Here is an 18,169-nt window from a genome sequence, read left to right on the forward strand (position 1 = left end):
GCTATTATCCTAGAGTAGTGGTAGAAGAAAGGAGAGGATGGAGAGAGATTAAATAAATTAGTTGTTTATTGAAACTTTTTTTTGAGATGGAGTCTCGCTCTGTCACCCAGGTTGGAGTGCAGTGGTGTGATCTTGGCTCACTGCAAACTCCGCCTCCCAGGTTCAAGCCATTCTCCTGCCTCAGCCTCCTGAGTAGCTGGGACTACAGGCACCTGCCACAGCACCAAGCTACTTTTTTTTTTTTTTTTTAAGATGGAGTCTTGCTCTGTCACCCAGGCTGGAGTGCAGTGGTGCGATCTCGGCTCACTGTAAACTCTGCCTCCTGGGTTCACACCATTCTCCTGCCTCAGCCTCCCAAGTAGCTGGGACTACAGGTGCCCTCCACCACACCTGGCTAATTTTTTTGTATTTTTAGTAGAGACGGGGTTTCACCATGTTAGCCAGGATGGTCTCGATCTCCTGACCTGTGATCTGCCCGCCTCAGCCTCCCAAAGTGCTGGGATTACAGGTGTGAGCCACCGCGCCCAGCCACTTTTTTTTTTTTTTTTAGTAGAGACAGGGTTTCACCATGTTGGCCAGGCTGGTCTTGAACTCCTGACCTCAGGTGATCTGCCCACCTCCGCCTCCCAAAGTGCTGGGATTACAGGCATGAGCCACTGCGCCCAGCCTGAAACTTGTTAAGCACAGGCAGAGTTCCTGGGGCCCAGAAGGATACGCGAAATATAAGGCACAGACCTCTCTATTGGCATAAAGTCTGATCGTGGATGAAATTAAAACACTTGAAGCCATTTATATATAATGATGCAAGCCCCTCCAAAACTGTCAGGCCATAGAATGGATGTAGCAGTTTGCTTAACCATTCACCTATTGGGGAGTATTTGGTTGTTTCCAGTTTGGGGCTATTACAAATAAATCTGCCATGAACAATCATTTATGAGTTTTTGTGCAGACATCAGTTTTATTTTCTGGTACAAATGCCCAGAAGTAATTGCTAGGTCATATATTGAGGTGTATGTTTAATTAAAGAAGCTGCCAAACTATTTTCTAGAGTGTCTGTATCATTTTATATTCCCACCAGTGATGTGTGAGTTAGTTTTGTCTGCATCCTCGCCAATATTTGATACTATCACTATGTTTGATTTGAGCTGTTCTAATAGATATACAGTGATATCTTACTTTGGTTTTAATTTGCATTTCCTCAGTGGTTAGTGTTGAAGATCTATTCCTGTGCTTCAAGTCAACTCATTTTTAAAACCTAAATAAATGTATTTAAAAAGGAAACTTTTGCTTTAGGAGGCCAAGGCAGGTGAATTGCTCAAGCCCAGGAGTTCATGACCAGCCTAAGCAACATGGTGAAGCTCCATCTCTACAAAAAATACAAAAACATCCAGGTGTGGTGGTGTGCCCCTATTGTTTCAGCTACTTGGGGAGTGAGGCAGGAGGATTGCTTGAGCCTGGGAGGTTGAGGCTGCCATGAGCCGTGATTGCATGATTGCACCATTATACTCCAGCCTGGGTGACACAGCAAAACCCTGCCTGAAATAAATGAATAAAAGGAAACTTGTGGTTAGTGGTTCTCAAAGTATGGTCCCTGAGCCAGCAGCATCAGCATCACCATCACCTGAGAACTTGTTAGAAATGCAGATTCTCAGGCACCACCCAGACCTCCTGATCAGAACCTCTGAGGCATGGGTTCAGTGATCTGTGGTTTAACAAGCCCTCCCGGTGAGAATTGGCCTTTTGCTACAAATAGAAGGTAATGGTAAAAATAAATGCATCTGCTTATTGCCTAAAATCCTCTTGTGGGTCCCAGGTTTGCACACCACACTTTTGGGCAGGAGCCCCACTCACAGAGACTATGACAAGAATGCTCCTGCCCCTGGGGTTGTGCAGTGACAGCTCACATGGCTCCATGTGGCGGTTCTGAGTTTGGGAAGCGCTGATGTAGTCCTACTACAGCCCTTCCTGCCCTTCACTGGACTGAGAAAATCCAGGCTCTGGGGAGGGCGAGACTTGCCCAAGGTCACCCAGCAACATGGTCAGTCTCCTTTCCCAGGGCCCTCACAATGCCTGGCCTGTTTAAAGCCTGCCTCTATTCACTGCTGAGTGAAAAATCCAGCTCCAAAACAGAATATGGGGAAGGATACTATCTTGTGCAGCTTATGTTTATAGTTGCAGATACATGGGAAAAAAAAGTCAGAAAATACTGTTGAAGCAGTTATTTGGGGAGAGAAGGGGTTTGCTGGTTTTTTGTGTTTTTAACTTTCCCATATCTCATAATTTTTATTACAATAATGTTTAGTTAATCAAAATGTATTAAATATATTAAAAATCGACATGAAGCCTGAGCCAGCCACGGCCTATCGTTGGCAGAGTCAGGAAGCCTTCCAGATAGAGCAGCCTCGCACCTGCCCCAGGTCACACCCTTACCCCGTGGTGGCCTCCACGTCCATACCCACGAGCATCTCCTGTGGGTGAGGCCCTCCCCTGCATCCAGCCCTGGGCACCCCCTAGCCCAGAGGGCACCTCATGGTCTGAGTCCGCCTGCCTGTCTCTAAAGAGAGGAAAGCTCCTTGGGACATGTGTTCTGCTTGACGCATCACCCCTGGCCTGGTACAGAAATGTGGACAGTGGGTATTTGGTGAATGAATGAATGATTAGAACAAGTCCCCAAAATGGTGATTTCCTGAGGCCCTTCTCCAGCTGGCCCAGGTGGAACCAGTTCCACTTTTCACAGGAAAGCCAGGTGTGAGGAGTGGGGCAGGTATGTGTGAATGGCCAGGTTCTTGAAGGCTGGATGGATACAGGGCTTGCGGCAGTCTGGGGTCGGCAGTGCTGCTGTGGGAGCCTGTAGGAGGGCTCGTCTTTGGAATCCCCCACGGTATCCTGGTGCCCTCAGCTGCTACGTGGTGTGAGAAGGCCTGGCTGGTGGATATGCACAGGGTCTTGTTTGGATTGGCCACCTGGTCCAGCCCAGGGAGCTGTGCCTCCAGCCCCTCAGGGAAAACTCACTTTTGATGTGTGACAACAGCTGCAGGCAAGGGGAGGGAGAGGTGTGCTGGGCCTCAGCCTTAGAAACCAGAAGCCAGTTCATGCCCCTACGTGGGGAAAGGATGATATACGTGGGAAAGGGATGGGGCCTCGGCTAGCTCTAGGGTCCTGGGTTATGGTCAGAACCATATGGACTTACATGAGTCCCTTATGGACTCAGTGACTTGGGCTGACCCAGCCCCTCCCTGAGCCTCATCAGTGAAACCAGGACTGGGCCAGGGCTCTCGATGCCTCCCAGCTCCAACCTCTTGCTGTCTCCCAGGAGGGCAGGAGATCAGACAGAGGTGACCTGGGCTCCCCTGTTTACCTCAACCTCCTTGTGAAGCCTCCCTCTTTCTGCCTGTGAGGTGGGTGGGGCCGGAAGGAGGGCCATTCACCTGTGGGTCTGACTTCTCTGCCCAGGTGTGCCTGGAGAGCCTGGTCTATACCCAGTGCTCTGCTACATCCCACAGCCTGGCCAAAGCCTCCCTGCCTCCAGAGCAGCCCTGGCCCAGGGAAGAAGCTGGTCTCTGCATTGAATGATAGGTAGAAAATGAAAGTGGGGATGATAGCTCTGGAAAGGAGTCAAGGAGGAGGTGCCTTCCCAAGGACGCGGAGGGTTTTTCCAGAATGGAACTTGACTGGTGCGGGCAAACATCAGGAGGTGGGATGGTGGCTCCCTCTGTGGGAGCTGGGGTGACTTGCCTGGGCCAAATGGTGGTAGGCTGTGGGTAGGGCAGGCAGAGCTGGGGTGCCCAGAGCCTGGGGTCTCTGTCCTTGCAGAAGACTGGAATTCAAAACAAATGTCCCCTGCCCTGTGGCTGGGGGACATCCTCTACTTCCAAGCCCAGACATACACCAGCTGCTACAAGCCCCTGAGGCTCTTCAGAGGACCAATGTACAGCCACACCCACACTGGGCCAGCCTGCTGGGCCCACCTGCACCCTGGTCAGAGCCCATGACTGAGGGGACTCTCTGGGCACAATGGGGGCAGTCTCATACTGCCCTCTTAAAGGTGGATCAGTCCCTGGGATCTGGTGTTGGGGTGGGCTGAGGCTGTTCTCTGCCAGGGTGCCTGGTGGACAGCAGGTGGAGCAACTTCTCCTTGGCTTTCCTGGACCCCAGGACACAGCTGAACACTGCACTTTACCCTGGATGCCTTCAGATTCTCAGGGGACCGTGGGAAGGAAGAGGGGGATGCCCTAGCAGGAGGCCAGGGCCCTGGGCCATGCTTGCTCCCCCCAGTCTCTCCAGCAGGCACCTCCTCTCCAGATAGACATCACCTGATTCCTGAAGGCCTGGGCTATGGACCAGAGCCCCAACACCCTCACCAAGGCCTGTTCTTGTATCAGAGCAACTAGTATGAGTTCAGAGCTGAAGGGGATGGACAGAGAGAAAATGCAGGGCTCTGTAAGAGTTCTCAGCTCCCTACTGTGGTGGGAGAAGTCCCCCCAGAAATCTGCAGCTGCTGTAAGTCACTGGGAGAAAGCTGCAGCAGACATGTGTTTCCCAGCCTGGTAGATGCAGAGGGGTGTCCGGGCCCCTGAGTGGGAGGCCCAAACGTGGCCTTGGATGTGGCAGTGCAGGAATTCTAGCCAGCTCTGGGGCCCTGGGCAAGTCATTTAACCTCTCAGAACCCTACTCCTGGTCACCATGGGGCTCTTGTGTGGATGTAAAGAACCCCCCTGGCCACTTATGTCCCATCAGTGGAAGCCTAGCATGGGTGGAGACCCCCGAGACGGAACTCAGTGGTGGGATCCAGCCTGCCCAGCTTTCCTACATAGAGCCCAGAGCCAGCAGGATGGGCTTCCTGGAGAAGCAGGCACTCCTGTGCGCTGGGAAGCATGAGCAGGAGTCCCTTTGGGGAGGTGGAAGAGGCTGCGGTCAGTGAAGGCCATAATGAGGCAGAGCTTGGGCAAAAAAGGCATGATGATCTGGGGATCTGAGACCCAAAAGAGACTGGACTGAGGACACTGTGGCCACCTCCTCCAGGTGTCGCTCAGGCGGTGGAAGCTGAGCTAGGGCTGGGCCCCCTTGTCCTGAGTGACGCCTTGCCAGTCTTGGAAGCTGTACCCAAGGTGGCTTCATGTAAGGGCACATCTGAGCACTCTTTTTGAGATGGGGTCTTGCTCTGTCATTCAGGCTGCAATTCAGTGGCACGATCATAGCTTACTGCAGCCTCAAACTCCTGGGCTCAAGCGATCCTCCCACCTCAGCCTCACAAAGTATTGTAATTATAGGCCTGAGCTACGGAGCCTGGTTTAAAATCTTAATAAATATCTCCTCCTGGTCTGCTTCCCTGGCTGACACACACGCTGGCATCTTGCACCTAGACAGACATTTTTCTGGACTTGGTTCCATTTGTTCTGATGGGCTCCTCTCTCTCAATGACCGCACGTTACAGTATGTGGCTATTCTTACACATTTCTGTATAGAACTGAGGGTTAGTATATTAATGTCAAAGTTCTACTGGTTTTTCGAGGCTGGGTGGAAAGTTTGGGTTAATTTAGTTGCAGGCATCTTGACAATATAGGCTTTTCTTCCAGGAACGGTGATTCTGGGACGCAGGTTTTGCACATTCTGATTTATTGCTTGACTCGCTGCCACAGAGGGATGGCACTGTTCCACATGCCATACCCAAGAGATGTCCCACCTTACCTTTCTAAATCAAGCTGAATGTTTTCAGCTGACAGGATATCATGAGTGCTGCGGGGACTCACTCCCCTTAACCCGAGATGAAGTGAGGCAGAGACTATGGAGCAGATCCGTGCTGAGTGCATTTGCCCTTCCTGACCTGCACTGCTGCTGTCTGGGGCTGTGTCTGAGCTGTCAGAGGGCATTGATTTGGGGATGGGGTGGGGGGCAGTGCTGGAGAGATGCCCCTCACCTTCCTCATCTCCTCCTGGCCACCAGGGCCCCTGACTTCCAGGCCCCAGTCACCACTAACAGGGTGCTGCACGGGAACGAAGTGTAGGCCCAGAACCTGGAGTTCAGGTCACTCCTCCTTCCAGTCGAAGCCTCTACCACTCCCAGGTGATTCCACCTTCATTCCTCCACGGGCCAAATATCCTAAACAAAGGCCTGGACAGGGGGTCTTTATCCGAGTGCCCAAAAAACACACGCAGAAAGGCTCTGCATGCCCTCTGTGGCCTGCCAGAGGTAGGAGCCTGCCCTTCAAAATGCACAGTCCTGGTTCTTGCAGGGAGGTGAGGAGTGGAGGAAGAAAAGATCCATCTCATTCTTTCAGCAGGAACCTAAACTTGGGAAAGCCCAGATACAGTACATTTCTTAATCCTGATACTTTTATAACTGGTTACAGCTGGGTCACATGCACAACTCTTTTCCAACATCTTTCAACAGGCCACATAACATCCTGTAACTTCTTTTTTAATTTTTATTTCATAAGGCCAGGGGCGATGGCTCACGTAATCTCAACACTTTTGGAGGCTGAGGCACGAAGACTGCTTGAGGCCAGGAGTTCGAGACCAGCCTGGGCAACACAGCAAGACCCCGTATGCAACAGAGAAAAACACTGTCTCAAAAAAATTTTTTTTTTGAGTACAGTGGCTTGATCACAGCTCACCGTAGCCTCCAGTTCCCAGGCTCGAGTGATACTCCCACCTCAGAAGCTGGGACTATCAGAGTGCACCCCCACATCTGGCTGATTTTTAAATTTTTGGTAGAGATGCGGTCTCACTATGTTGCCCAGGCTAGTCTTGAACTTCTGGCCTCAAGAGATCCTTCCAATGTGACCTCACAATGCACTGGGGTTACAGGCATGAGCCATCATGCAGCCCCAGCAAAATCTAACTGTTCTTCAGGTGCTTCTTTTGGACCTCCTAGCTAGACTGCCATTGGCAAATGCCAGTTTATTATCTTCCCACATTTGTGTTAATGAATTTCCCATGTTTTATTTGTCTAGACTAGGGTTTCTCAACAGCAGCACTATTGACATTTTGGGCTGGATAATTCTTTGTTATGGAGCTGTTTGTGCCTCACAGGATGTTTAGCAGCATCCCCAGCCTCTGCCTGCTACATGCCAGTAGCACTCCTCAGTGTGACAGCCAAAATGATTTCAGATATTGTCAAATACCCCCAGGGAGGCAAAATCATCTCCAGTTGAGAACTGCTGACCTAAAAACCTCTGGAACAATGTTAGATCATGTTAATGATAGCACACACTGCTCCCGACCTTAATGGGAATACCTCTAGCATCAAAGTATAGTAGTACCTGTATACTACTGTCTGGGCTGTTATTAGTACACTGTATTAGTCCATTCTCACTCCGCTATGAAGAAATGCACAAGACTGGGTAATTTATAAAGAAAAGAGGTTTAAATTGACTCACAGTTCTGCATGGCTGGGGAGGCCTCAGGAAACTTACAATTATGGCAGAAGACACCTCTTCACAGGGCAGCAGGAGAGAAGGATAGCCGAGCAAAGGGAAAAGCCTATAATAAAACCTTCAGATCTCGTGAGAACTCACTCACTATCACGAGAACAGCACGGGAGAAACTGCCCTCATGATTCAATTATCTCCACCTGGTCCCACCCTTGACTCGTGGGGATTATTGCAATTCAAGGTGAGATCTGATGGGGACACAGAGCCAAACCATATCATATCCTTTATATTAGCATACTGTATCAAAATATAATCTTCTTTTTTCTTTTTTTTCCTTTGAGAGAGAGTCTTGCTCTGGCTCTGGCTGGAGTGCAGTGGCACGATGTCATCCCATGGTAACCTCCGCCTCCTGGGTTCAAGCAATTCTTGTGCCTCCACCTCCCAAGTAGCTGGAACTACAGGTGTGTGCCACCACACCCAGCTAATTTTGATTTTTTTTTTTGAGTACACACTGGGTTCGACATGTTGGCCAGGCTGGTGTCAAACTCCTGGCCTCAAGTGATCCCCTCACTTCGGCCTCCCGAAGTGCTGGGCTTACAGGCATGGGCCACTTCACCCAACCTGAAGTATAATTTTCACAATGTGAAAAGCTTGACTTTCATACAGATAATGAAGGAATATGTATAAGATATTTTCTTTAATTTACAAGGGAGTCAGCAACACGGTGAAGCTAGTTAAAGGAGTGTTTTGAGAGACAGTGTCTGTAGTGCTCCAGGAAGGGCATTCCGAAATGCATTCTGAGATGGAGACAAAACTTGTTAATATCCTATAGGGAGGCTGGGCATGGTGGCTCACACCTGTAATCCCAGCACTTTGGGAGGCCAAGGTGGGTGGATCACCTGACGTCAGGAGTTCAAGACCAGCCTGGCCAACATGGTGAAACCCTGTCTCTACTAAAAATACAAAAATTAGCCAGGCGCAGTGCTGGGTGCTTGTAGTCCCAGCTACTTGGGAGGCTGAGGCAGGAGAATCACTTGAACCTGGGAGGTGGAGGCTGCAGTGAGCCGAGATCATGCCACTGCACTCCAGCCTGGGCGACAGAGCAAGATTCTGACTTAAAAAAAATCATATTGGGAAATAAAAATGTCATCTTTGGGAGTTATCTTTTCTACTGGACAGAAATCTGTAAGTTAACATACATACATATTCTCCAGTATATTCATAACATATTCTGTAGTATATTTCCCTACACTAGTGCTTTTCAAAGCATGGTCTCAAATTGGAAGCATCAGCATCACCTGGGAATATAGACATGCGATGCTCAGTCCCCACTTCAGTCCTACTGAGTTAGAAACTCTGGTGTGAGGCCCAGCAGCTGGTTTCACAAGCCCTGCAGGTGATGATGATGCCCTCTAATGTGTGAGGACCACTGCTCTAAATAATCAATCTTTAATAGTAAAACAAGTATCTATGAAACAATGCTCCGGTATGACATTAAAAGGGCACGCCATCCACCTTTTAACTTTATTTCTCAATTTAGATATTTTGTCTGATGTTAAATTTGCTGTTTCTTTCAAATACTCTAAAGACAGTTTTCATCTGTTCCTAATTTTCTCTTTTTAAATAAAAAATGGTTTTCCAAATCTGTCCATTTTACTCTTCTTTAACCTATTGATAGGATGAAGTAAAAGTTGAACCATTCTTACTTTTTTTTTTTTTTTTTGAGATGGAGTCTCACCCTGTTGCACAAGCTGACTGAAATGCAGCGGTGCAGTCTCGGCTCACTGCAACCTCCACCTCCCGGGTTCAAGCGATTCTTGTGCCTCAGCCTCCCAAGTAGCTGGGATTACAGGCACCCGCCACCATGCCCAACTAATATATATATATCTTTTTTAGTAGAGACCGGTTTTGCCATGTTGGCCAGGCTGGTCTCCAACTCCTGACCTCAAATGATCTGCCTGCCTCAGCCTCCCAAAGTGCTAGGATTACAGGTGTGAGACACTGCACCCAGTCATTTTTTTTTTCTTTTTTCTGAGATGGTCTCCTTCTGTTGCTCAGGCCGGATGGAGTACAGTGGCGACATCATGGCTCACTGCAGCCTCCACCTCCCATGCTCAAGAGATCCTCCTACCTCAGCCTCTTAGGTAGCTGCGATGACACGTGTGCACCAGCAGAAGCAGCTAATTTTTTGTAGAGACCAGGGTTTCCCTATGTTGCCCAAGCTGGTCTAGAACTCCTGGGCTCAAGCGATCCACCGGCCTTGGCCTCCGGAAAAAGTGAAACAATAAAAAACAAAAAGTTATAAATACTTTATAACAGGTACTTACAAAGCACTTACATTGTATTAGGTATTATAGTAATCTAGAAATGATTTAAAGTATACGGAAGGATGTGCATAGGTTATATGCAAATACTATGCCATATTATATCAGGGACTTGAGCATCGGTGAATTTTCCTATCTCTGGGGTCCTGGAACCAATATCCTGAAGTTACTAAGGGATGACTGTCTTCAGTTTCTTCTTTGGTTATTAGTTTATTCTCTGATGTACTTTTGTTGTTGTTTTGTCTTTTTGTTTTTGCCTGTGCAAGTCAATGTCGGAAACTTAGTCGTTCTAGACAACCCATTAGCTCAAAGCTACCAGTAAGTAGACTACCACTGCAAATCTAAGCAACCGATTTTTTTCCCCATCAGATTGGCAAAAATTAAGCATCTATTGATGTTGAAGCTGTAGGGAGTTTTCCTGAGCATGTTAATTATGACAGCCCTTTTTGTTAGGCACCTAGACGATTCATCAAAATGAAATAAAATACCCATGCACTTGAAGAAGTTATCTGGTTATTTCCTTATCTGGGTGCTGGTTATGTGAGGTGTACAGTTGATGAAAACTTATTAAGCTTTATATTTATAATAGGTACAATTTTCTGTATGTGTAGTAGATTTCAGTAGTTTTTAAAATGTCTTTTGCCACAGCCCGCAGCTGTGTATAATGCCATTCGCTTAACAGTGGAAAACATGGCAACGACCTGAATCCCCCTGGCTCCCGGGATCCTACCCCCTTAAGTTAAACAAATGAAATAACTTCCACTGTCTTTCCTAATGCCTTAATTCGGTCCTCAGTTAAACTGACAGTGGGCGCTGTTTTTTTCCAGGGAAGGATTCCGGGAGACAGAGGAGGAGACGCCAGCATTTCGCCCCCGGCGCCTCCAGCGGGCTGCGGTCCGCTCCCGGCCTCACTCGAGCAGGCCCCGCCCTCCCAGAGGCCGTTAGTCCAAGTCAAGCGATCGTGGACTCAGTTGACCCGGTGGGACCGGAAAAAGAAATTCCGGGGCCCTGGCTTCCTGGCGCGATGATGAGGCACCAGGAGTGAAGCGAGGCGTGGGCTGCTGGAGCGGGAATGAGGGGGCGCCAGTGGCTCCGGAAACGGGTGGAGGTTGTCTGCCCTGGACTCTCCGCAAACAGTGTGTGCGGGCGTGAGGGCTGCGGGCCTGAGAAAGTCCACCGCTCTCCCGCTCCCGAGACAGGGGCAGGGGTGGGGGGCGGGTAAGAGCGCAGGCCGGCCGGCTTAGAGTCCCCCTGCTTTCCTGGAGAAAGGAAGGGCCCCCGCCTCCCGGGGCAGGAACTAGGGCTTGTCTGGAGCTGGGAGTCCTTTCCGGTCTTCCCCAGCCCCAAGACGACCTCCCAAGGACACTCCCTTCCCCAGCCCTGCTGTGGGACTTAAACAAGAACGCGCTTAGAATCAGGATCACTCTTCCACACTCTTAGGAAGCCCCTCTGCTCTTTCCAGAGCCAGAAAGTAGTAGTTTTGGGGTTGAGACTTATCCATCCATCCATCCGCACGTTCTAAGCGCCTAGTCTATACCGTGAAGTGTACTAGGCACTGGGAGGACTTGAACTGCTGAGGGAAGGGGAAATGGGAGGCTTGAATTGGAGTCATAGTTAAGCCTCCAGGGGCAGAGACCTAACTGTGCCTTGTGTGTAGTGCTGAGGGGGCTCCCTGAGGATGCCTTCAACCTTAAAGGCGGATGGCAGGAGCTGGCTGGCTGAAGTACAGTTTGTGTACCAGGGGTTGGGAGGCAAAGGTGGGAGGCCCGTGTCTTCAGACAGGGAACAAGCATGTGCAGACACTTCAGGTGAGACAGAGCATGGCTCCCCAGGAATGAATGCATTTCCCATAGCTGGGAGAGTATCATCTGCAGGTTAGGGAAAGATGAGCCTGGATAAGTAAAGACCAAATCTTCGTGGCTGTTGGAGCACCACAATCAAGATAATGAACATATCCACCGGCCGCCAAAATTTCCTTGTGTGAGGGGCTATTTTAGGAAGTATGATCAAGAAGGGCGGGCCTGGCTGGGTGCAGTGGCTCACGCCTGTAATCCCAGCACTTTGAGAGGCCGAAGTGTGCCGATGACCTGAGGTCAGGAGTTCGAGACCAGCATGGCCAACGTGGTGAAACCCTGTCTCTACTAAAAATACAAAAAAGCCGGGTGTGGTGGCACGTGCCTGTAGTCTCAGCTACTTGGGAGGCTGAGGCAGAATTGCTTGAAGCTGGGAGGTGGTGGTTGCAGTGAGCCAAGATTGTGCCATTGCACTCCAGCTTGGGCAACAGAGTGAGACTCCATCTTTAAAAAAAAAAAAAAAAAAGAGGGGCTGGTGTGATGAGGTGTCACTTGAGCAGAGAGTGGAATGAAATAAAGGATAGCAAGCCACGTAGAGAGTGCAGCAGGCATGGAGGCGGAAGCAAGGCTGGTGTCCAAGCAGCAGCAGGGAAGCCAGAGTGGCTGGACTTGTGTGGGTATGGGGAAGAGGGGAGAGAGGTCACTCATCTGTGTGAGGCACAGGACTTTGTTTTATCCCCTGCTGTACCCCCAGCACTTAGAGTGGGAGCTAGCACAGAGAAAGGCGCTCAATTGATGTTTGCTGAGCAGATGAATGCCTGGAGTAGACCAAAGAGCAGAGTTTGGTGGCAGGGTGGGTCAGGGAGAGAGTTTACTCAACAGCCTGGTGATAGGGGAGAACAAGTGGCCAGAGGGTGTCCATGTATGATGGGGACCAGGGGTCCTTGCTGGGCAGCAGTGTGGGAGACACACAGATCCTGGCCACACCTCAGCCTTCCCTCCAGCCTGATTACCTGCCTCCCTCCCTTGCAGAGGTTCCGGTTCTGTGGTGACCTGGACTGTCCCGACTGTGTGCTGGCAGAGATCAGCACGCTGGCCAAGATGGTTGAGTGCACAGGGTCTAGTCTGGGTGGAGGAGGGGTGCTGGGGGTGGGGATTGTGGGTGTAGATGATGGTGAGGTTTCTCTGGGGTTAGGGCGTCAGTGCTCTCAGCCTGTGCTACCATGCTTTGTGACCTTGATCAGTGGCTGGCCTGCTCTGAGCCAGTCCCCAGGAAGGAGGGGTGAGGTTTGCCAGCCTGGCTGATGTAAGGACTTCCCTTCCAGTCCTCTGTGAAGTTGCAGCTGCTCTGCAGCCAGGTACTAAAGAGCTGCTGGGATAGGGGAATGATATGAGTACAAGACCCAGCACCCCATTGTCCCATGCCCTTATGACCCCTACTGCCCTGAAACTCTGCTCTAGGCCCAGGAAGACGGGTGACCCAGCCTCACAACCTCTCTGGACACCTCCCATACTTCTTTCCAGCCTGTCTGATTCTTATTGCAGGATCCAGGCTGTAGGTGAGGGGCTGGTGAGCAGGGGCCTGGCACCCCCTGAAGATCTCCTTTCACCATAGTATGAGAAGATCCTGAAGCTCACAGTTGACGCTAAGTTTGGTGAGTACCCCACTGAGTCCACAGCCCCAGGCAACCCTGGGACCTTGGCCTGGTGCCTGGTACAGAGGGCCCCCCCCTCCAGCAGCATCCTTAACCTGCCTTCCCTAGTGGAGGAGCATGAGGGAAAGAAAGACATTGACAATCCCACTTTCTTGTCCTCTGCCAGCTCCTGGTGGAGCAGTAGCAGTGCCTGTAGGCCTCAGGAGGCCATGGGGCCTTGAGCTGAAGTTAATAGGGCAACTGGGAGGTGGCTGGGGCCACAGTGACACCCCCTGTCCCACCCATGGGTCCCTCAGAGTCAGGCGATGTGAAGGCCACAGTGGCAGTGCTGTTTCATGCTCTCCGGTGCAGCCAAGCACAGTGTCAATGGCGAATCCTTGGCCAGTGAACTGCAGCAGCTGGGGCTGCCTAAAGGTACGGGTTGTGGGTGGGTAGCTGGGCAGCCTGTGGGCCAAGGTCTGCTAGAGAGCAGGCCAGGCCCTGTGACCCTGAGGTGTACCCTGCCCTGTGTGGGCCCTGTGACCCTGAGGTGTACCCTGCCCTGTCTGGGCCAGGAACCCAAGCCCAGCCCCCACCTGCTACCTCCAGAGCTTCTCCATTCTACCTCCAGAGCACACGGCCAGCCTGTGCCACTGTTATGAGGAGAAGCAAAGCCCCTTGCAGAAGCACTTGGGGTCTGCAGTCTACGCAGTAAGTATGAGGCCAGCCAGGGTCTGGGCTCATTCTAGAAGGTGCATGCAGCACACAAAGGGCATGGAGAGTCCAGGGAGATGACTTAACCATGGTCCCATACCAAGCAGCCGCAGAGCTGGGACCTGGCCCTGGGTCTCCTGACTCCGTAGGCTCTGTGATGTGTACGTACAGGATCAGACCTTGCCCTTTCCTCCTGGCTGACCCTTCCTTAGTCCCCTGTGCCCCACGTGTGAGCACCCAGCTCACTCTCATTCCTCCCTCTCCAAAGCGTGGTCTCTGGCAGCACGAGTGGCAGAAGGGACAGCAGAGACTGTGGAGCCCTCAGCTGCACCTAAGACCTCTGTGTGGTCTAGCTGTGTGTGCTGGGGGAGGCTTTTGGCCACTGTTTCCCCTTCTGTAAACAAGACCGACCCCTGTGGCATGGAGGGCGGGAGGCCGATGTGAGTGCCAAGCACTTGGATCAGGGCCCTGAGTGAGCATGGACATGGGAGCAGGGGTGTTCCTCAACTTTATGCACCTTGGGGATGAGAGTGGGGCTCCCTGCGTGGGTTGACAAGGCATTGCTTTCCCCTACCCCACCTCTGTCCCAGCCCTGCAAGTCCAATCCTTGGGGGTCTAGGAAGGAAGAAGCCCATGGCTGTGTGACCTCAGGCTGGTGCCTGGCCCTCTCTGGCTGTGAGTTCCTGGGAAAGACAGCAGCCAAGGCACGTCCTCAAGTTTAGCACTTTGACAAGAAAGGCGGGGAAACTGGGATCAGGCTCAACCCTCTGGCCCCAAATCCCACGGCCCCAGCTGGAGGATGAGGAGATGCTGGGCTTGGGTGGGGGAATCAATGGTGTAAAGAGGCCTGCTCACCCCTCAGCTTGGCTCAAAGACTCAAGGCGTCAAAGGCTCAGCCTGTGACTCAGGAAGGAGACCTGGCCCAGCCAGACACTCACCAGGACAAGGGCAACTGTGACGAGCAGGAGGCCCAGCATGAGGAGAGCCGTGGCATAGCTGGAGATAAAGGCATCCAGCAGGCTGGAGGCTTTGGGGCTAGGAGTGCCTAGAGCAGAGCAAGAAGGCTATGGCCTGGTGGGGCTTTGCCTCCCAGACTTCTGAGAAGACAGAATCTGGGCCCAGAAGTTGCTGCGGGACCAGAGAGCTGGGACTAGGAGCACTTTGGAGGGCTCCATGAGGAGGGGAGGCAGCGAGCCCAAGGGAGGCGGCAGAGGGACAGAGGGAGGCGGGCCTGCAGAGGGAAGGAGGTGATGACCGTGTCTACCAAGAGGCCCTCTGCCTCCCACAGGGTGTGCAGACCCTGGCGTGCACAGTCCCACACGACGGCCTAGGCTGGCGCCACCCTGAAGAAGGTGGCACCCACTCTGGCGGTCAGTGGGTCTCGCCTGCTGAGAGGATTAACACAGACATCGGGGGCTGGGCATCCTTGGGGGACTAGGGGAGGTCATCTCTTCCAGCCTCCTGTCCTCAACCCCAGAACACTGGCCTGAGCCCTGGGTCACCCAGGGCCACCCCGGACCCACCGGAATTCCTCCACCACCACTTGGTCAAAGTTCTGCAGAGGTCTGAGGACGAGGGTCAGCTGGGTTCAGGAGAGGATGAAGAGGGTCACAGCTCTACCAAACGAAGCTTCATTCCTTGTGGTGCCTGGCCCACCCCTCTGCTGCCAACCTCAGGCTGGCCCAGCCCTGCAGAGTAGGTGCCCAAAGGCATCGTAGCGGTTCCTGTCATGCTGGTCTCCCCCCGGGGCCCCTTCTGGAGCCTGCTACCACAGATCTCAGGGTAGGGGGTACAGTTCAGTCTCCCTTCCCCCTCATCCCCCTCATAGGGGCTTGGTCCACCAAGGCCCCTGACTGCTAGGGAACCCACACCCATGGCCTCCTTCTTTCTGACTGCTGGCCCTTCCCCAGCCTGGATACTTGAGCCCTGGGCAGAGGGGTAACGATCCCAGGACTGTCTTCGCAAGCAGAGAGGCTACTTGGCACCAGGCCCTTACTCCTTGGGCTGAGCTCAGCAGCCGGTGTGTCACCAAGGTCCCCTGGGCAGAAAGGGCTCAGCCCTGAGGGCCCATCACTCACCACACCTGCATGTTCCTGCTAGGCATCCACCCTGGGGACCCAGCTTTCCCCCTGCCCCCAGCTGCTGGCAGTCCCATCTTGACTCATCCAGGGTCCTGGGGGCCATGTGAGGAAGCAGCCAGCAGCTGGGAGGAGCACGTGGTGTTTCTGCATCTTTTCTTATGGAGCTCCCTTGGGTGGGAGGGGCTACAGACTCAAGGGAGACTCAGGCCACCCCTTCCCCACTCCCTGGCTGGGTGGGCTTCCAGCTCAGGAGTCTACTGGAAGGATGGGACCATCCTGTCACAGAGGCAGGTCTGAGTAGTCCAGGCCCAGTTCTACCCTCCAGCAGGGCCCCTTTCATTCATTTGTCCAGCTGGCTTTGCCCAAAGCACAGGTGATGTCTATGTGGACTGTGTCCCCTGTCCCCAAGGGGCGTCTGGCTCCAGTCCTGGCCTGGAACTCAGACACCTTAGTGTTAGAGGCCACATCTGGTAGGGTGGACCAGCACGGTCTGCCCATGGCCAGGGCAGGTACCATGTTGGCAGCCCCAGACCTGACACCACGGCTCCCGTGTCCCCTCTCCACTTCCGTCCTGCACATCACCTACACTACGTGCTGTCTCTGATGAATCCAAGCTGTCAGCTTCTGTCAGCTTGGCCGGGAAGTCACGCTGACCAAAGTGGAATGGTGCAGCCTGAGTTGGGGGCTAAGTGGGAATGGGCCTGGTGTGTGGGGGGGGAGGTGGGGGTGAGGCAGGTGTCTGGCGCCTCTCTGCTTATCTTCCCTTCTCCTTTGCCCATAAAGGGGGCATCTTCTCCATGTCCCTCTGCCACTCCGGGGACATAAAATACTGCCCCAGGTCTGTCTTCCTTTGGACATAGCCCACTTACCTTCCTGTGGGACTCAGGGCTTTGTTTTGTCCTGTGGCCCATATGAGAAGCAATTATCCCTGCTCTGCTCAGTTGAGAGAGGACAAACTGAGGCAGAGCAGGGGAACAACTCTGTCATAGCCTGACTGTTAATGGCAGAGTCAAGACCAGCCCTTCCTTGAGTGTCAGGTCCAGTGGACACTGTATTAGTTCACTTTGCCTTGCTCTAGAGGAATACCTGAGACTGGGTTATTTATTTATTTATTTTTGAGATGAAGTCTAGCTCTGTCGCCCAGGCTGGAGTACAATGGCACAATCTCAGGACACTGCAACCTCCACCTCCTGGGTTCAGGCTACTCTCCTCCTCAGCCTCCTGAGTAGCTGGAATTATAGCCATGCACCACCATGCCTGGCTAATTTTTTGTATCTTTAGTAGAGACAGGGTTTTGAGATGGAGTTTTGCTGTTGTGGCCCAGGCTAGAGTGCAATGGTGTGATCTCAACTCATTGCAACCTCTGCCTCCCAGTTCAAGCAATTTTCATGCTTCAGCCTCCCAAGTAGCTTGGATTACGGGCATGCACCACCATGCCGCCTCATTTTCTATTTTTAGTAGACAGGGTTTCACCAGATTGGCCAGGCTGGTCTTGAACTCCTGACCTCAAAGTGATTCACCCACCTCGGCCTCCCAAAATATTGGGATTACAGGTGTGAGCCACTGCTCCTGGCACTGAGACGGGGTAATTTATAAAAGAGGTTTATTTGCCTCACAGTTCTGCAGGCTGTACAAGCATCTGCTAGGCTTCTAGTGAAGCCTCAGGAAGCTTTTACTTCTGGTGGGAGGCAAAGAGGGAGGAGACGTGTTGCGTGGTGAGAGAAGAAGCAAGAGAGAGGAGGCATCAAGCTCTCCTGTGAACCAATAGAAAACTCCCTCATTGAATCACTTGAACCCGGGAGGTGGAGGTTGCAGTGAGCCAAGATCATGCCACTGCACTCCAGCCTGGGCTATGAGCAAGACTCTGCCTCAAAAAATAAAAATAAAAAATAAAAAATAAGAAAACTCACTCATTACCATGGGGAGGGCACTAAGCCATTCATGAGGGATCCCCCACCATGACCCAAACACCTCACACTATAGGCCCCACCTCCAGCATTGGGGATCACATTTCAACATGAGATGTGGATGGGACAAGTATCCAAACTATGTGAGAGGCCTCCCCCTCCCTCTCATCAGAGTCTTCTGTCCTCAGTTCAGGTGCATGCTGGCCTCCATGCCCGGCTCCTAGGAAGTCATCTTGGCCCCAAGGGGTTGGGCAGGGCCACTAGGCTGAGGGTTGGAGCCCTATCTCTCCTAGTCCCAGCCTGGGTCTCCATCACTGGCTAGCCCGCTCTGCTTGCTGCATTCT

General features: G+C 52.2%; 1 pseudogene; it reads left to right on the plus strand.

Moving 5' to 3' along the window:
• Positions 1 to 2,337: 2,337 nt before the first annotated feature.
• LOC134760195 (COMM domain-containing protein 4-like) lies at positions 2,338 to 18,169 on the plus strand (annotated as a pseudogene).

Source organism: Pongo abelii, chromosome 16 (genome assembly GCF_028885655.2).
Source record: "Pongo abelii isolate AG06213 chromosome 16, NHGRI_mPonAbe1-v2.0_pri, whole genome shotgun sequence".
In the NCBI taxonomy this organism is placed as follows: Eukaryota; Metazoa; Chordata; class Mammalia; order Primates; family Hominidae; genus Pongo; species Pongo abelii.